General features: G+C 38.3%; 1 pseudogene; it reads right to left on the reverse strand.

Annotated features, from left to right (window-relative positions):
* Positions 1-11898: 11898 nt before the first annotated feature.
* Positions 11899-13723, reverse strand: LOC110011315 (annotated as a pseudogene).
* Positions 13724-19109: the final 5386 nt, after the last annotated feature.

A 19109-nucleotide genomic window follows, 5' to 3' on the forward strand; every position in this document is an offset into this window, starting at 1 on the left:
TCCACATAGCCTTTAAGATAGCCAACTTGGATGAGTCTTTCCATTTCTTATCTTAACTGGCGGCAACGATTGGTGTCATGTCCATATTCTCTATGGTACTTGCAGAAATACTTAGCTTTTGAGAGTTGAGGGCTTTCCTCGGAGCCCTTAGGCCATTGCAGAGCAAGGAGCCAATCAATTGCCATGAGCATCCTCGTTAGGCTAGTTATGAGAGGTGTCTCGTGGTCATCGTTTGGGTTCACGGGATTGAAACGTCCTTGTGATTTGGCCTGCGGGTAGATTGTGACTCACCTTTCCTCATGTCACGTCCATTATTCTTTACCAGCCAAGCATCGTCCATATTCATATATTTTTCTACTCGAGCTAGAACATCTAAAACATCTGTAGTTGGCTTCTTAGCCAAAGATTCAAATAAAGGTCCTCCATGGAGTCCCTGGGTAAATGCACTGACAAGCACCTCCTGGTGGGTTGTGGGGACATCTAATATAGTTGTGTTAAAATGTTGCACATAGGCCCTCAAGGTTTCCATGTCCTCCTACTTGATCCCAAAAAGGCTAATAGTTGACTTCCTGTATTTCTTGTTGCTAGCAAACTGGTGTTGAAAGAGGGAACTAAACTCTGGAAAAGATCTAATTGATTCAGCGAGAAGCTGGTTGAACCATTGTTGGATAGAATTTGTTAAAGTAGTAAGGAAAACAGAACACGTGATACCATCAATGTACCTGTGCAATAAAGCTGCATTTACGAATGTGTTCAGTTGGACTGGTGGTACCATCATAAATAGGTAAGTGGGGAAGTGAGAAGGAAGTTCTTTAGCTATATTGTGTTCACCGAAAGGAATGCCCCGCTCAGCAGGCATGGTTTCCTTGGTCACCTACTGACGAAGTTCCACCATCTCCTTCCTTAGGGATTGCTAAATGCTAGGGGGCTGGTGTCCAACTACTTCTTTGGACTGCAAAATTAGTAGAGGTGGATCGATCCTGCTAGAGTCCAACAAGAATCTACTTTCCTGGCGTTCCTCCTCTCTCCAACTAGGAAGAAGACACTGCTTTGCTAGCTTGAGAACTAAGAGAGTTGAGTTGGTGGTTTCCTTGATGAATTGTCGAAGCTGTTCATAGAAGAGTGGGTTTAGAACAACAAATCCAGCTGCTTGGTCAGGAGTTGGAGTGTTAGCTCTTGGTGTTGGATCTAGGTCGGGAGCGCTAGCATCTCCTAAAGTCAGGTCTGTAGGAGGAATAGTAGGTCTAGAAACAGTAGGCAGAGAATAGTCTCCCTCATAAGATCCGTGGTCACCTCCATTGTTGGAATTTGCCATTTCTCATGCCAAAGCTCAAGTGATTCCCACAGATGATGCCAAGATGCATACTAGAAATTTGGTCATACCACAAGGGTCGAAGGATCTTCAAGAAAATCCTAAGATTATCAAAGGAATAACTTTGCAAAATATGGGTTAGCACTCCGATGCTTAAGTCGGTAACAGATTAAAGAAGAAATAAAAGGGAAACTTCAATTAAAATGAGAAATGGTGAGATATGATTAGGAATGATGAAGATTCGTAGGAAGTGCAGATTGTAAGTTTAGAACATCATAAAAATCTAGGGGAACAATGAAAGAAAACAAGAGTTTGAGAATGAGAATGATGTTATCAGAAACCTGCACAAGACCTCTATTTATATACTTGTATAGAGTTAGATAAGGGTCAATTACTGAGTTCCATATGCCATTAGAAAGCTATTTGAGTTGGCTATCATCCAAAATAAACCATTGGTGATTTGGATAAATATTAACTGAGATATGTGAGTTGGACTAATCCTTGCAAAATTTCCCTAAAAATCTGAGAGTTCGTTATTTATAGATTTTCCAGCTCATTTGCCACCGATCTACTTGGAACCACCTAGAGATATTTTAGGGTGATATCTACATATGTGTTCACAATCTATATGATGTGTCCTCCCAGCTGTATGATGATGTGTCTAGCTGAAATGAGCTTATTTCTTGGACTTGTCAGTTTAGTAAAGTAGTTGGTAAGCATGTGGGTTTTACCTCCCTGCTGATGGGCTTTATCCGTCCTACTAGTGGGCTTCATTCATCTTGCTGGTGGGCCCTTATCCGTCTTGTTGATGAGCCAATTGGGCTCTTAACCGGTTAGACTAGCATGTCTAGCTTGTGGGCTTGGCTCAATAACTTTAGGGGAACATCAACTTATCATTTCATCTCTCTGAAAACAGTTTGCCATATAGGATCATCTTTTTGTTGATTTTTCTGCTGGAAAAATATTATATGCTGTGCATATGTGAGAATATCACATCATATAACCCTTAGACATCACGCGTGCAACTGCATGTGATGTTTTTTTAAAAAAAAAAAACTTGGTTGAAAAACAGTTATAAATGGTAAAATATAAAATTTTGTAAAGTTGAGATGATAGTTGATACAAAAACAAGTTTAGGTGCCAAAGTGTAAAAACAATTTTAGTTCGTATGGCAAAATGTAATGAACCCTTTTTTGGAAACTTATGAAAATGAAAGAAAAAGAGACTATTGATTTAAGTTAAGCAATATGTTACTATAATATTCACAAGAGTTCAAAGTTTTAACTAATAAAGGACTAATTTAATAATTTACAAACTTAAGAGATTAAATTGAGAAAAATAAATTTAAATTAACCATTTTACACTCTAAAAAGTCAAAAACTGGTCATATTTTAACAAAAAATGACTACAGAGAGCAAACTAAGACAAATACTAAAGTCGAGGGGTGCTAAGTGAACAAATGAACTTAATGTATTAAAAGTGGGGAGAAAGATCAAGTTGGTCCTTTAAGTTTTCATATGTAAATTTTAGTCCTTTAAGTTTGCGCATTTTCAATTTAATTCTGTAAATTTCAAAATGGCTTAAATTAGGACCACAGATGGATTTTCAGACAATTTTACCCTCGAACAGTTTTAAAAGAGCTATTTTAGTCCATTTACACCAAAATTTCATTTTTCTATTAGAGCCTAGGTTTATTAAGAAATATATGATTATATTACATTTTGATATTATTATCCACTAATGGAGAAGAGTCTTCAAGAGAAAATGGAACCGAACGAAAGTCTGAGTTACTCTGAAAATAGGGAATATTTCCAGATTCTAGAAATACAAAGAAGATAATTTCTCATGGAAATTCTTGACAAGTGTGACAACAGTTCCAAGAGGATTGATTCAAAACTTCTCACGCCGGAACAAAAACAAGAGTGGCTGAGAAATTTTGAAGCTCGACAAGTACTACCAAGAAATGCAGTGAGACGTCTACACTTCACTGAAATCCATAGTAGAATCACAGCCAGGAGACACTGAAATCCATAGTAGAATCACAGCCAGGAGAAACAGAACAAGTAAATTTCTAAATAATTTCAGTTCTAAAAATTATGACTGATTGGAAAGAACTGGAGCCGGATACATCGAAGATCTCCCAAGGTCTAAGGGAGATACAAAAGACGGTTCAAGACTATGGACATAGGTTAACACATATACATATGAAAATAGAATCTTTAAGCGAAAAGGTGGACGAGGTCCTTAAGATCCTTCTTGATCTACACAAGAGCCTTATAGATCAAAGGACAGAAACTACAGATATGAAGAGAAACCAGAGGGAGAGCCCTAAGACATCTAGATCAAGATAGGAGCGAATTAGGGACACTCTTGGAACAGTACCTCTTCTACACCAGAAGGGGAAGGCCACGGAGATTCCAAAGCTAAAATCCAGAGAAGATCTGATTATCCGCATCTATCAGATCCATAAAATAATGGAGGTAACAAGAGCAGATCTATCATATCTATAAGAATTGGTGGAATCCTTTTCCCAACTCGGGATCGTAAATTTAGTCAATATCCAAACAAATGAGACCACTCCAGCACTACCACCGCCGGAGGGAAGCACCTGTTCTAATGATCCTCCACAAGATCAACCAATGAGAGAAAGTGTAGATTTCCACACTAATGCCACCCCAACGTCCGTAGGAACCAGGCTAAAAGAGAATCCAGGGAGAAATCCTAAAATAGTGCCAGAGAATACACCTTGGGCGAGGAAAATGCTCTAGCCTTTACATCCTTATGGCGTTATACTAAACCAGGAAAACCTCGAGGAGCTTGACAGAAAGTTCAGACAGCTAGCGGTTAATGCCCAAGTTGCCAGACAAATTCAAAGAGCCGATCTAAACACTGTCCTTGTTGCAATAAGGAGTTCCTTATTAGCATCCACCTCGCTATGGAACGACCTACGAGAACCAATTCGGAAGGCGTCACCTTCGGGGATGACTCACGAATTGAGGGAGCATGACCCGAAATATACCTTTAGAGTACATGGCTCTACACCTGTAGCGTCGGATTCAAGTATTGATTGTTCAATGCCATCACTAGACTCTGGTGAAATGGCAACAATTGAATCACAGGAAGTGCAAACTCCTGTAGGTTCAAGTCAACCCAACACCTCTAGGGTTAAAGAGGGAGAGATTAGTCTTAGGCCAATGACAGACACCTCTAAGGCTAATACTAACCTCTTCTTCTGCGTGGCAGGAATATCAACGTATGTGGGAAAAATTAATTTCCCCTAGAGGTGTGAACCCAGGCAAGACCATTATCGAAACATCCGAAAAATATAACAGAGTCTAGATGTTAGAGGGGTCTCAACTAGAAGATGTCAGAGAATGGTATGATTTTGGAGCTCTTGCTTAAGTTCATACTATGTCACCGAGTTTTTCGAAAATCTCAAAACTTCCAGAGTGGATTAGTGGGGCGGTCTTTGATTCCTGGGAAAACAACCCCCACTTAAAGGGAGGCGACGTACTGGAGATAAAATTCATTTCAGTAGCTCCAGAAACTGCAGGAAAGGGGTCTCATCCAACATTCCATTTCATGAAGCTGCAAAGATCAGACATGGTGGCTTCCAACAAGATCAAAGCTGCCTCAAGAGAAGCTCCCTTGGTATCGGCTATTAGTGAAGACAGTATCTCTACCAGCAGAGCTTGGGGATTATGGGTCTGTCTCATGGAGATGGATAAAGTCAAGTATCCATTCAAAATCTTCTCAAACAATGGATCATTTCGGTTAAATTCCATGACAGGAAAAAGCACTGAGTTCGCTGAAAGCTTATTCGAGAAACAGAGGATGTTAATCTTGGAAAATAAGCTGCCAACAACCGAAGCCACAAGAATGAATACGTGCAATATGTTGCATGTTGGGCAATGGCATAACCATCTGTGCCCTTGCTGTGAAAACAAGAAAAGTCCCTATTCGGCACAAAGATTCGGGTCACAAAAAATAAACCCGAACCGAACCAAGATAAGGAAAAGAGTTAAACAATGTAAAAAATCGAAAGGATAAGACTGTCAGTAGAAAACAACAAAAGCCAACAGTCAGCAAAACAGGAAAGACAGTTGGAAGTCACATGGCCAACAAACCATAATGACCGATAGTTGAAAAGAACGAGGCAATGACGAACGTAGTGACGTCATTCAAAAAAGACAAGATGATGAAGGAAGCAATGACGTGATCATAAAATCAAGTTGGAGTCCGAGTTTGAAGTCCGCGGATGCCTATAAATAGAGATGCTGTGAAGCAGAGGAGGATCATTAGAAAAACTTGTCCTACTCTTCAAAGCATTACAATTTTGAGTGTTTTCAATCTTTCTTGTATTTTAATCTTTAAGTTTATGGGGGTTTCCCCAACGAGTCTAGTCCTCTATCCTATGAGAGTCTAAACAGTTGTCTCCTCTAATGGAGAAATAGTATCTATGTAATATTTCCTATATTTCTTCAATAAAAATTACGCTTCTATTCAGCTTGTTTATCCAAAATTTTATTAAGTCCCTGTATTGGAGTCACTTTTACGCCCTAAGGTAGCAAATGAAATAAGGCTGTGCTGTTTTGTTATTGAAGGAGCCAAGTTCCTGCGAACCATCTGCTGCGGTAGTGTGGTTGGAAGAAGTCCGTAAAATCGAGGACTCCGAATACTCGGAAACAGAGCGGTCAAAGCAAGGTATGAATTTATGGGGTCTTAATTTATTTCAGAAGCATGTTGGGCCTTTTTAAGAGCATGAAAATGGATTATTAAGCTATTTCCTTTGGAAGGGTAAAATGGTCATAAAATAGGCTGAAGGACCAGATTTACGCCAAATTGAAAGATAAAATACTAAATCGAATATTGATAAAGTCAGAGGACCAAAATTAATACGAGACAAAGATAAAGGACTAAAGTTTTCTTTATCCCTTAAAAGTGACCTAAATGCAAACTTAAGGAACCAATTATACTATTTCGAATTATAACTATTAAACAATTTTTTCAGAGACCTAAACACCCCAACCTTTTCCATTTTTTATAATTTATTTTTAACTTTGTTTCCAAACACTTCCAAATTGTATTAATATTCAACTTACAACTTTCTCTACAATTTATCTCCAACACAAACATAGAAATATTGCAAACAAACTTTTTTTTTTTAAATTGTTGTTTTATTTTATGATTAAAACCTTCAATTACTCTTTCATTTCGAGATTTCAATTAAGTTGATCAATATATCCTTATTACTTTTCACTCCTACTATATATAGTCTAAATAGGACATTGGTCCCTCAAAAATCAAAGTATAACAAATTTCATCCCAAATTTTTTTCAACATAAAATAATTAAATGATATGCTATTTCTAGTCTAGATAAATTTTAATAAATATGTAAAATGTTAGTGTAAAATTAATAATAAATTAATATGTTTCAGCAGAAAAGGGGTGGGCTAATGCTAGGAAGTGAGCATACTTATTGAGGCGATCCAGTACAACAAGTATGCAGTCCTTCCCTTTGGATTTTAGCAATCCTTCTATGAAATCCATGGAGATGGAAGCCCACGCTTGAAAGGGAATTGCTAGGGGCTATAGTACACCCAGATAAGGCATATGCTCAGCCCTGGAACGTTGGCATACATCACAACTTTGGACCCAACAAACTACGTCTTTTTTCATTAGAGGCTAGTAGAACAGGCTTTTAAGACATTGATAAGTAACGTTGATGCCTGCATGCCCACCAACAGCAGAATCATGCAACAAACTTATAAGCTTATCCCTTAATCCTGTCTCCTTCCCTATGTATATTCTGCGATTTCAGCGAAGAATTCCCCCTTGCAGTTCATAGGCGGGAAATGATGTTTCTTGAACATCTTCGGCTTGTAAGATGGAAGTAATTCATCATCATTAACGTAACTCTGCTGTATCTCTGTTATCTAGTTTGGGATAACCACAGTAACTGTGGAACATTCCCCTTGTTCTCTGCGAGAAAGGACGTTGGAAGCCCTGTTTTCCTGCCCCTTTTTATATTGTACTTCGTAGTCTAAGCCCAACAGCTTAGTAATCAACTTTTGTTGAAGAGCAATGTCCACTTTCTATTCCAATATGTGTTTGAGGCGTTGGTGGTCAATTTTTATGATAAAATGGTGAACGACAAGATAATATTTCCACTTATGAACAACCTGCAGAATCTCCAAGAACTCCTTTTCATAGACTGATAACCCTCGATTGCTTGGACTTAACGCCTTGCTAATGTAGGAAATAGGCCTTCGGTTTTGCATAAGGACAACGCCTATTCCTTTGTCGCAGGCATCAGTTTCAACAACGAACGTTTGCGTTAAATCTAGTAGTGCGAGAACAGCGGCAGTGACCTTGGCGTGCTTCAATCTTTCGAACGCAACAATAGCTTTATCAGTCCATTTGAACCCATCCTTTCTTAACAACCGTGTAAGAGGCTTGCTAATTACCCCGTATTGCTAATAAATTTTGTGTAGTAACCTGTTAATCCCAAGAGGCCTCGCAACTCCTTTACATTTTTAGGTTGAGGCCAAGATCTTATACAATCAATCTTGCTAGGATCAATAGAGACACCATACTTTGTTATAATATGCCCCAAGTACTCAATGGTTTCTTGCCCAAAATCACACTTACTCCACTTAGCATAAAACTGATGAGCCCTGAGAAGCTCGAGAGTGATGCGCAGGTGTTTCAAATGGTCATCCCATGTTCCACTATAGACAAAATGTCATTGAAAAATACCAAGATAAATTTTCAAAAATAAGGGGCAAAAACCACGTTCATCATTGATTGGAAGGTTGAAGGAGCATCAAAAGCCCAAAGGGCATTACTAAAAATTTGTAGAATCCTTGATGTGTAACAAAACTCGTTTTGGGGATATCATGTGCAGCCATTCGTATTTGGAAATACTCCGAACGCAGGTCAATCTTTGAGAAGTAACAAGCTCCTTGTAACTTATCCAATGACTGGTATGGGGAAAGTGTGTTTAATGATCAGGTGGTTCAGATATCTATGGTCTACACACATGTGCCACGTTCCATCCTTTTCTTGACTAACAAAACAGGGGAACCAAGTGAACTTTGGCTTGGTCGAATGATACCATCCTTCAGCATACCCTTCACAATCGCCTCAATTTCACCCTCTTGCGCATATGAATATCTGTACGGTTGCATTTTATTGGGGACAACATCTAACTTAAGTAGGATTTTGTGTTCAACTTTTTTGTTAGGCGGTAAGCCTTGAGACTTTTGAAAGAGATCGGTGAAAGCAGCTAATAGATTGGACAGGTTTATCTTGTTGTGAATTGGGCTTGCTGTGTAATAGAGGGTGGATAGAGATCGTGTACAGTTGACCCACGAACCCATAGGATCCTTCATTCACCATCGTGGAAATATTTTTTGCAGACAACATGTGCAACTCAGCCTTTTGCATCAGGGCTTGGAACCCCCTTTTCTTACCGTTTTGAGAGACTATTACACTCATAGCATTGTAGTCATATTCCAGGGGCTGTATAGTCACAACTAGTTTCCTCCCAATACTATGTGACACCCTCCTATTGTTAGAGTGCGCATAGGATAGGTCAACGCTTGACTTTGTACTTCCCACAAGAATGTGGGACAATACCATTGATTAATCATTTCGCGACGATCAGCTACACTTACCACTAGAGGATTAGTTTGTTCGAAGGCGCATCGTAGTTTGCTAGCAGCGTCTATATCCAAGAGACAACGGGTACTTCCCCCATCAATTAGAATCTGAATTTCGTGTCCATAGGCCCTTCCCTCACCCTAAATGTGTAGAAATCTGTATTGCCACTTAAGGCGTTGACAGAGACAATCATGTCATCCTTGGGCGGGAGTCAGTGGGATCTCCTTCATCTTCTTGCTCAAAAGCCACTCTTCCTCAGTGAGGATACAAGACATAAACTGCTGCTTACATTTGTGTTAAGGGCAAAAGGTTTTGTCACAGTTATAGCACAAGTTTTTACTCCTAGGAGCTTGCATTTCAGCTTCAGATAAGATTCAGTAAATGGGGGCTTGAGTGGTTATCTATCTGGGCATAGGTTTTTGAGGTGGGTGATGGAGTTTAGGTGGTATTGGGTTATATGTAGGTTTAGGTGCAGAGAATTGCTTAGAGTTAGGCTACAGTTTGGCATTTGGGTTTGCGAGTTGCAAATAGCTCTGACGGTATTCTCTTGGTTTTAAGCTAGAGCCACAGCTTGATGTAGTCGAGTTGGGTGTAGAGAGTTAACTGGACCCTTGATGTCTGGTCTCGTCCATTAATGAAACAAGTGACGTAGTAGGACTTAGGGAAAGTTGCTATGGAAAATCATAACATGGGACTTGAGCTCCTCAATGTTTTTTAAGTACCGTTCAACTGATTTAATGCCCTGCTGCAATGTATTGAATTCACCCAAGACACTCCTGGGTCTATTCGTTCAAATCGTTCATAAACCGCTTTCATAAATTCTTGCCAAGTGGGCAACCTTTTGTCCACCAGCCTTTGGAACCATAACTCAGCGCATCTATAGAGGTGAATGGAAGCTAAGGACACTCGTTGATCTTCTGGGATGGTATAAATTGTTTGGAAATACCAGTCACACTTCTGGATCCAACCCCATGGCTCATCCTCGTTAAATATGGGGAACTTAATGTTGGAAATGGAAGGGAAACAACCTTGGGAGCCAGAGAACTCAGAATCAGGTCGTGAGCTAGGTGTTTGCTCCTTAGGGGGGTGTTGGAGCCTCTCAGAGCACTGATTTACCTCGACTGAGATGCTGCATTTGGTCCAAAAGGCCTTGCAATTGAAGTTGGATAGTCTTCTGACCGTCTACGAGCTCTGAATAGGAAGTTTGTAAACCAGCTTGAATACCCATCATGTTTTTGAATTGTGCCTGCACTTGTTGTTCATGGACTTGTCATTTCAATTTTTCCTCCATCAGCCACAACTCCTGTTCTTTTTTTTGCATATCCATGAGTTCCTTCATTCTTGTGCCATCTGCCATAGAAAAAAAAACTTGTACATAGCGAGGCCGAGAAAAGCCTTGCTCTGAATACCAAATGTAATGATTTGTCGTGGAATTAAGAAGGGTGAGGGAGAAACAGAGATGACGGCTTGTGTATAAGCTTAAAAGAGACTGATTTCATAAAAAAGTAACCCAAACTCTGGTTACAAATGCTATTTACAGGGTGATAGATACATTGCTGTTGTAACAAAGCAACTAATCAATAAAAATAGAAATAAGTTAGGAATTGGAGGTGGTGGAGCTGTGAGGTGCGTCTGTAGGATGGAGTGCGTATTCTGTTGAAGAACTAAAAACATTTGATTGGGACAGTTTGATGAGCTTCAGTTGGGACTGTAGGATGATCTGCCCCTTTTTTTCTAAAATGACTTCGTCGCACTTAAGTTGATTCCCCTTTTTTAGCTTGATACGGCGTCATTCCCTTCCTCTGCTAAGCCCTCGATCTGACGGCTGAATTTGTTAATTGATGGACAGTGAGGATTATATCTTCTTCTTCCTGTCAAGGCTATGACATCTTCACATCGCCTCCCCCTCCTCCCCCCCTTCTCTCTCTTTATATATATATATTAGATATATATCTTTTAATAGTGTGTATATATATATACACATTACATATATATAATTTTAACTATATATGTATATACTATATATACAATTTTGAATTTAAAGCATTGATTCAAAATAAATACAGTCCGAGCCACTCATTTTGATCAAACAAAATATAAATCATAGATTCGTTAAGTGAAATCTAAACCATTCAATTTTAGTTTGACAAATTTTGGGCCTTTGATTTGTATACTTAAATATAAGTCGTTGATTTATATAAAATAATATCTAGTGGTGGGTAAACAAAGACATTTTTGTCATTATACATGTAAAAAACAAAAAATTCACACATTATTGGCGCGTGTACCACAACTCCAATCCAACGGGGTATTGCCTATTCATTTTTCCAAAGAGGGTTCTTTTGTTAATTTATTTATTACAAGGGGGTCTTTTTGATCTTTTTTTACAACACATTGGAATGAATTGTTTTTCACACTATTATATCTTATAACTCGTTCAATATATAAGTGAGTGACGCATTCTATGTACATGCATAATTATTATAAAATATTTAAAATATAATATTTTTTAAAATTATATTATTTATTTTTTATAGAGTTAAAAATTATCTAAAATATATAATACAATATATATTTAAAATATAAATGAATGAGAAAAAAAACCTACCAAAAGGTAGTTATGACAAGTCATGATGAGCGGGAAAGTTAAAAATATTTATTCAGTATATAAAAAAGATAAAGAAATAACACATCAATAAATTGAAAATATCAATAGGATGCTCTTCAATTATATATAGTATAAATACTCACTACGTCTCATTTTTCTTGATATAGAATAAATAACATAATTTTTATATACTAAACAAAATAGAATATACAATATAATTTGAAATAGAAAATTCAAATTCTACGAACCTGCATCATATACCACGGGGTTAGAGGAAACTTCCCAAGTTATTGTGGGACATAGCAAGATATATCAACAGTTGAATTTCTTCCTGACGATGAAATCTCTGATGGAAAGGGGCATGTGGTGCAAGATTGCCATTGCTCCGGACAGATGGCCTAAGGAGAGCCAAGCAGGTGGATTCTGCTTCAGCACTGCGTCGACCGTTTTCTTTGCAAACTCTTCTGCAAGCGTTGATTTAATGTTCTGGGAAAGCATTTCTCTTGTTCGAATTGCTTCTTCAAACTTCTTGTACAACTTTGATTCTGGCAGCCTATTGTATGTTGCTAAGGAAGAGTTTCCTATGTTGGACTTCACAGCACCAGGTACAACATTGATCACATCGATCCCAAAGGGTCATAGTTCCAGTCTGCACAAATATTTACTGATTCTCAGTTGTCTCAATGTCCACTTGGACAATATGTTTTGCTAACTTTTACGATCATATTTTCGACATAATTCGTGTAATTCTTACTATATGTCCATCAAATAGGATTTAAATGTGCAGCACAAATGATTTTTTATCTTCCTGAACTTATAATTAAGTAACAAAGAATGAGAGTGTTTGTGCTAGATCTACAGAGAAACCAAAACACAGTAATAGTTTAGTATTTAGGCTCTTATAATTAGCAAGTATGGGAAACATAGGTAGTGTACAGTCGAAAATATGAAAACAATTGCAAATTGCGATAGTGAACACCACAACAAGACAGAAGGGGTTAAAATGCTTCTTTTTCGAAATATTGAAACAAAAAGATCAGGTACATAGCATCCCTTATGATAGTGGAAATGAACACATTACCCCTCCTGCGAAAAAAATATAGTAATTTAGCCCCTATACTTTTTAAAATGAAGTAATTTACCTCCTTATACAGGGAGCTAAATTGGTTCATTTTAAAAATCTTAGGGGGGTAAATTATTGTATTTTTAAAAATACAAGGAGGTAATTCGCTATTTATTTTTTTATAAGGGGTAATTTGCTCATTTGCGATATCACAAGGGGGTTGATTGCCTTTTCCCCAAAAAGATCGATCTGACTAGCATGTACACCAACTATGTTGGGAAGTGGATGGGCGGTGGCTGGTTTGGAGGTGGGTGAGTAGGGGGTTGGTTTTTTTATTTTTAATTTTAAATAAAAATGTAGATATTATTAAAAATGTTATATATTATATATAAAATAGTATATTTATTCTTTTAATAAGTTTTTTATATTTTATATATTAGATATTTAATATATTATATAAAAATAGCTTTTTGGAGAAAAAACTATGCACACTCACAATAGGAGCGAGTGTACTACACATGCCTTTATAAAAGGATAAATTGCTTTAAGTTTAAAAACATAGAAAGATAATTTGATAATCTTTTTTTTCACAGGAAAGATATTTTGCACATTACCCATATCACAGGGGATCAAGGGTATCTTTATACTTTCACAGTTTTGCATCAAATATTATAAGGTTTTACGAACTTTAAATGGGGTACTTGTGATTTCCAATGGAATTGAGATGTATACTAATTGAGCCAAACCTCATGAGATGTAAATATGATTTACCCTATAAGGCTACTCAAGTGATCAAGCTACAGTCTTGTCGTTGCTTACACAGGAGGAAGGTGTTTCGTATCTTGAACAGAAATGGAAGCTCGGACAAAACATTATGGACGAATTTGGAGATAGGAAACATTCAGACACACCTGAGAGTATCAGTAACTGCATGTAGAGCAGCTTTGGATGCAATATAAGCACCTGCCCATGGCAAAGGAGCCAAAGTCATGACGCTTCCAACATTAACGATTTTGCCCTTCTTCCTGGATGCCATTAAGGTACTACAGCTTGAATCAGCCTTAATGCACCATAAAATTAAGAGGAATACAGACATTATCATCAGGCAAAACAAACAACTACACATGCTAGAATCCATCGAAATGCAAGCACCACAAGACAGAGGGCTACAAGCGAAGGAACTTATTACAATGAAATAGTGCTAAAGCTTAAATATATCTACATCCTTAACAACAATATTGATCAAGCAAACTTACCAACCAATTTTTAATTGGATTATTCTCTTTTTTGATGTAGTTAAGTTGGCAAAAGTACATTGTTGGGCATGTAATTTTGGATGATCGACCTTTAAATATCCAGATGACAAATAGTATACTAGATTATATTTTCAATTTTTTGTGTAATTTTAGTCCATGGCCCATTGAGAAGTTGGGGATTTTGCCATTTTGGAGGGAAAATTCGCTTTGTTTTTTGCACGTGAGTATTCAATTTCATGTTCAATAAATTAAGAGACAATAGTAATTTTAGTGATACGAGGAATTTAATGAACAACAATTTCAATATTTACATATAAAAAACAAGCAAATTTCCCTCCAAAACAAAAAATCCCCAAGTTCTTTCGCTCAATCTACCAAAATATATCATCACAATCCAAGAATTTGGACCCGTGCTAAAATCACATGTATCAATTGGCGCCATTTGTGGGAAATTGAGTTGAACACATGAATTATCATGGAAACCCCCAGCAACCCTGCTAACTACCAAAAGTGCATGGAGACAACCAACAAGAATCATCCTTTGTAGGTCATTGCAGGAGCCTCCCTGGACTTGATTGGAGGTGGATGCGCCCCAGGTTTGCCTGCATCAATACCACCCCCCAAAGTGGTGGACCCTTTGGTCGATCCTCCAAGACAAAGCACTTCCTCATACAACACTTTAGGAGAGCTTTTTCCCAGCTTTGCTGGGTGCAATTTAACAGGTGGTCGCAATACTAATTCAGGAGCAGATGGCAGTGCTAGTTCCTACCCGCTCAGCCTCTGCTGTGGAAGCAAGCATCCCCGAAAAAGGAGTAGAAGGAAACCTATAGGAAGAAGACATTCTTGCATTAAGGACTCGCCGATTGAGAGACAAAGGCTCCCTCCAGCAGCTCCTCAAGAGCTCCTAGATAATGGCTGGCACAACTGGAATGTCTCCACAAGGATCTCCAAGATTTATAGCATCAGATAATAGGGACCCTCAAAGACGAGCAATAGGATATCCTCTTCATGGAAGCGGTGATGGCAGACGAACTCCCAACGAGTTACTGTACCCCCGGTATTGCTAAGTATGATGGGACGACTAACCCTCAAGAGAATCTCTCACATTTTGAGAATGTGGCTATTTCGCATAGGTACACGAATAGAATCAAGTGTCGCATTTTTATCACCACCTTCGCCAGTGCTGCACAACAATAGTTCAACCAATTGCCTGCTGGAGCGATAGGAAGTTTTCAAAAATTTCGGTATCTCTTCCTGTACCAATTCGCTAGCAGTTGAAAACTTGGAAAGACGGAGCTCAGTCTTTTTGACATATGCTAAAAGGATAATGAATCATTGAAGGAGTATCTTCAAAGACTCAACACTATGGCCTTGGAGGTACCCTCAGCCACTCAAGAGGTGAGTGCTAGTGCTTTCTCACAAGGACTCCTGGATGGATACTTATTCAAGTCCCAAGCTAAAAATCATGTGTTCAAGTTCGACGCACTCCTAGCCAGTGCAGGCAAGCATATCAACATGGATGACGCCCAAGCTGCTAAGAAGGAGTGTCCTGGGAAGAAGAAGAAAGAAGTGCGGGAGGTGGCCCCTTTCAAGAAGAGCCGGACTGGTTTTCGGGACAAGAAGGCACGCTTCCAAAGGGTTAATGTAGTCTACACCCCCTTGACATACTAAATCCAAGCCTTTATGGCAGTTGAAGGAAAAGGCTTGCTAGGTCGCCCTCTATTATGGACAGAGTAGCCTCAACATCCTAACTTCGAAAAAGTTTTCCATTTTATAATGATTATGGCCACAATACAGAAGTGTGTTGACATTTGAAGAATGAGATTTTGAGGCTCATCCAAAACGAATATCTACAGGAGTACGTCGCTGGGAAAAAGCCCAAGGGACAGGACCATACCGTAAACAAGAAACAGACAAAGGAAAGGAAGTAAAGGTTTCCTGCCCTGACTCTTACCAGATGAAGAACACGAAATACCTTTGGAGGAAAGGCTGAAACTAATGATCCTCCTTGTAAAGTGGAGGTGACTCCCATCATGCTAGAAAGGCCCAGGTTAGAGAAGCACACAACATAACTATAAAGGAGATATGGGATGTTGGGGAGATGGAGGACGATCCCCTCATCCAGTTCCAAGGGCAGAAAGATCAGGTCCTAAGAGTTCTCATAATGATGCTCTAGTCATCACGGTGCTGCTAGCCAACTACGAAGTACGATGTATCTTCATAGCCAACTACGAAGTACGATGTATCTTCATAGATTCGGGAAGTTCTGCAAACATATTGTTCAAGGAAGCTTATGATTAGATGTAGTTAGGGGACAACCCCTAGAAAAAGTTAAACTTGAAAGAATCGATATGGCCCGGGAATATGATGGAACCGTGAAATAAAGAATTTAAAACCGGTTCAAAAGGGTGTTCCCTTTGAAATTCCCAAGCATTTGGTGTTTGTCAAAAGCATAATAGCAAACATATAAGCATGCTAGACAAGTGGTTAGAGGATGAAATTAAAGCATAGAAGCAAAATATGAAACTTTACCTTTTTATTTCTATAAACAAGCAGCAACGTGCGTTGTTCCCTTTATGTTCTCCCATTCTATTCACTTGATAATTCAAACTAGAATTCTTTTAAGTTGTCAACACCATAAAATGGAATAAATATAGTTATTTTTTTTATTGATAGATAGAACAATGAACAAGAAGAAAAACAACTCCAAACAAACACTAGTGTTTAGTGCTTTTGGATTGTTTTATGTTCTAACTTGAATCCAATTTAATATAGAAGAAAATGAGAATCTTTTACAGAGAAAAATTGAACGAAATTTGTGGCTTAGTGATAGGTTATGTTGGATATGTGTGTAGTTTTGTATATCACATACTATTAATTTCAAAATTCAATAACTACCAAGTTTGCTTCCAATGCAACATATACAACCATATGCATATAACCTTCAACCATGATGATATAACAACTCCATCATGTTATCATCATGGTGATGAGTTTCAACTCCTTATTAACATGATCCAACCTCCCTCAAATGGGCTTGGATTTCAAATATGCACCGGGCTTGATTTAATCAAATTAAATCAAGCCCAATCAAAGTCCAATAGAAATAATTAATTAAATTATTTTTAATCCAATTAAGTCCAAAGATTTATTTAATCCAATTAAATAAATCTAAATCCAAGCACTAACTAATTGATCCAATCAATTAATTAAGCCAAACCTAATAAATTAATCCAATTAATTTAAAGGTGTTAAGCCCAAAAAATTTATTAATTCTTGAGCCATCCATCAAATGGATTATTAAGTAAATGACTTAATTTAATTAAATTAGTTTGTTTCTTCTCGAATTAATTCTATATTAATTCCACCAATTCCATAGTGATTTGTGTGTGACTCTTTAGATTCATCCTCCCAGCTGGACTTGTGCTTATGCCCAATACAATGATTACTTAAATTTAATTTAATTAATTTATTTCTAAATAACCATTAATCGGGAATTTCTTTCATTATGGATGGTCGTCTAGCAGTGGTCCATGGCAGTAGAGACTAGGTAAATACTGGCGTGAACATTTAATCTCTCGAGAGGTATGGTCCTTCCATCATCCATATCTCAGTCTAAGTCTAGGGCATGAAATTCGTTGTCGGTTCCCATCCTGGACTAGACACTATGCTCGATAACTCGAGATGTGTTTCCTCTATTGTTGACGTAGGAAATCATTTCCTACTCAACCAATCACTAAGGCCACAGAATTTAAGAGCTCTAACCATTTTAGAGCACATAGGAGACTCGATTCTCATATACTGACAGGTGACGGATTATATCTTGGAACCCACAGTCCTTACTACATACTCTGGTTGCACTAAGCAAGACTTGTGATGACAACATCCAACTTATGTTAATCTTTCATGAGATCCAAGATACAACCATCATATGCATGCAACTGCCATGGTTCCTCAAGTTCGAGGACTAATCCCACTCTACGGAGCTAGGAAGATATTGTCACGAGTCAGTTCAGTCGGCTTGACAACCTTGTCAACCACCCACTAAAACTGCATAGACTTTCAACGTCTATCATCGTGACACACAACACTCATCCAATAAGTGCAATTCTAGTGCAAGTCTCAATAGGACTCTCGATGCCCAGTCTTGAGGTTCTCGACTTCGAACGTTTCAAACTTAACCATCAGAAATTTATTTCATTCCCACCAATCTAATGCACAACCCAACTACATAGGTTGTACAATTTGGTTTGTGGACTTTGTTGTGATGTTAAGCATATAAACATAATTCAACATACATCCCTGTATGGATTTGAGGAAAGGTAGTTCATCCTAGGGGCATGGTTTCACTCCCTTGACCTTGGGTACTGAAGCCACTCGGAAGACTTGCCTGTTGAAATTCTAAGTCATAGATACCCCATCAGCCTACAACGTCATTTTGGGGAGACCCCACCCTCAACGCTTTCCAAGCCGTTAATCACATGCAAATCAAGTTCCCCACACCTGAAGGTGTAGGAGAATAACAAGGAGACCCCCTCGAATCTTGCAAGTGTTATGTGGAGGTTGTGCTCAAAGGACAAAAAGAAATAGAGACGAAGGATCAAACGAGGCGCCCCGGGCAAGCAAGAGAAAGGGTCGGCAGAAGATAAAGAAAAGGAGGTGTCCTTCAAGGTTCAGTCGACTGAAGAGCTAATGAATGTTGAACTTGTACCTGAAAATCAAGAAAAATTTATACGCATTTATTCTCAAATAGAGGATGCGACACGTGAGGAAATGATTCAATGCTTACGTCGCAATTCAGGCATCTTTGCATGGACCCCCAAGACTTAGAAGGGATCGACCGTAATGTCTTAACTCACCCTCTCAATATAGGTCCCAACATCAAGCCGATGAAACAGTAGAAGATACACTTTGGGCAGGAAATGGATAAAAATATCTAAACTGAAGTCGACAAATATTTGGCGGCTTGTCACATCAAAGAAAGACAATTCCCTGAGTGGTTATCTAACATTGTGTTAGTACCCAAGCCTAGAGAAAAATAGAGAATGTGCATTGACTTTAGGAATCTCAACAAGCAGTGGCCTAAGGATTTTTATCCTCTACCTCGAATTGATCAACTGGTAAACTCCACAGCTAGATGTGGATTGTTAAGCATGATGGACGCATCTCACGAGCATCATCAAATAATGCTTCCTCCAGAAGAT

This window comes from Sesamum indicum, unplaced genomic scaffold (assembly GCF_000512975.1).
Source record: "Sesamum indicum cultivar Zhongzhi No. 13 unplaced genomic scaffold, S_indicum_v1.0 scaffold00139, whole genome shotgun sequence".
NCBI lineage: Eukaryota > Viridiplantae > Streptophyta > Magnoliopsida > Lamiales > Pedaliaceae > Sesamum > Sesamum indicum.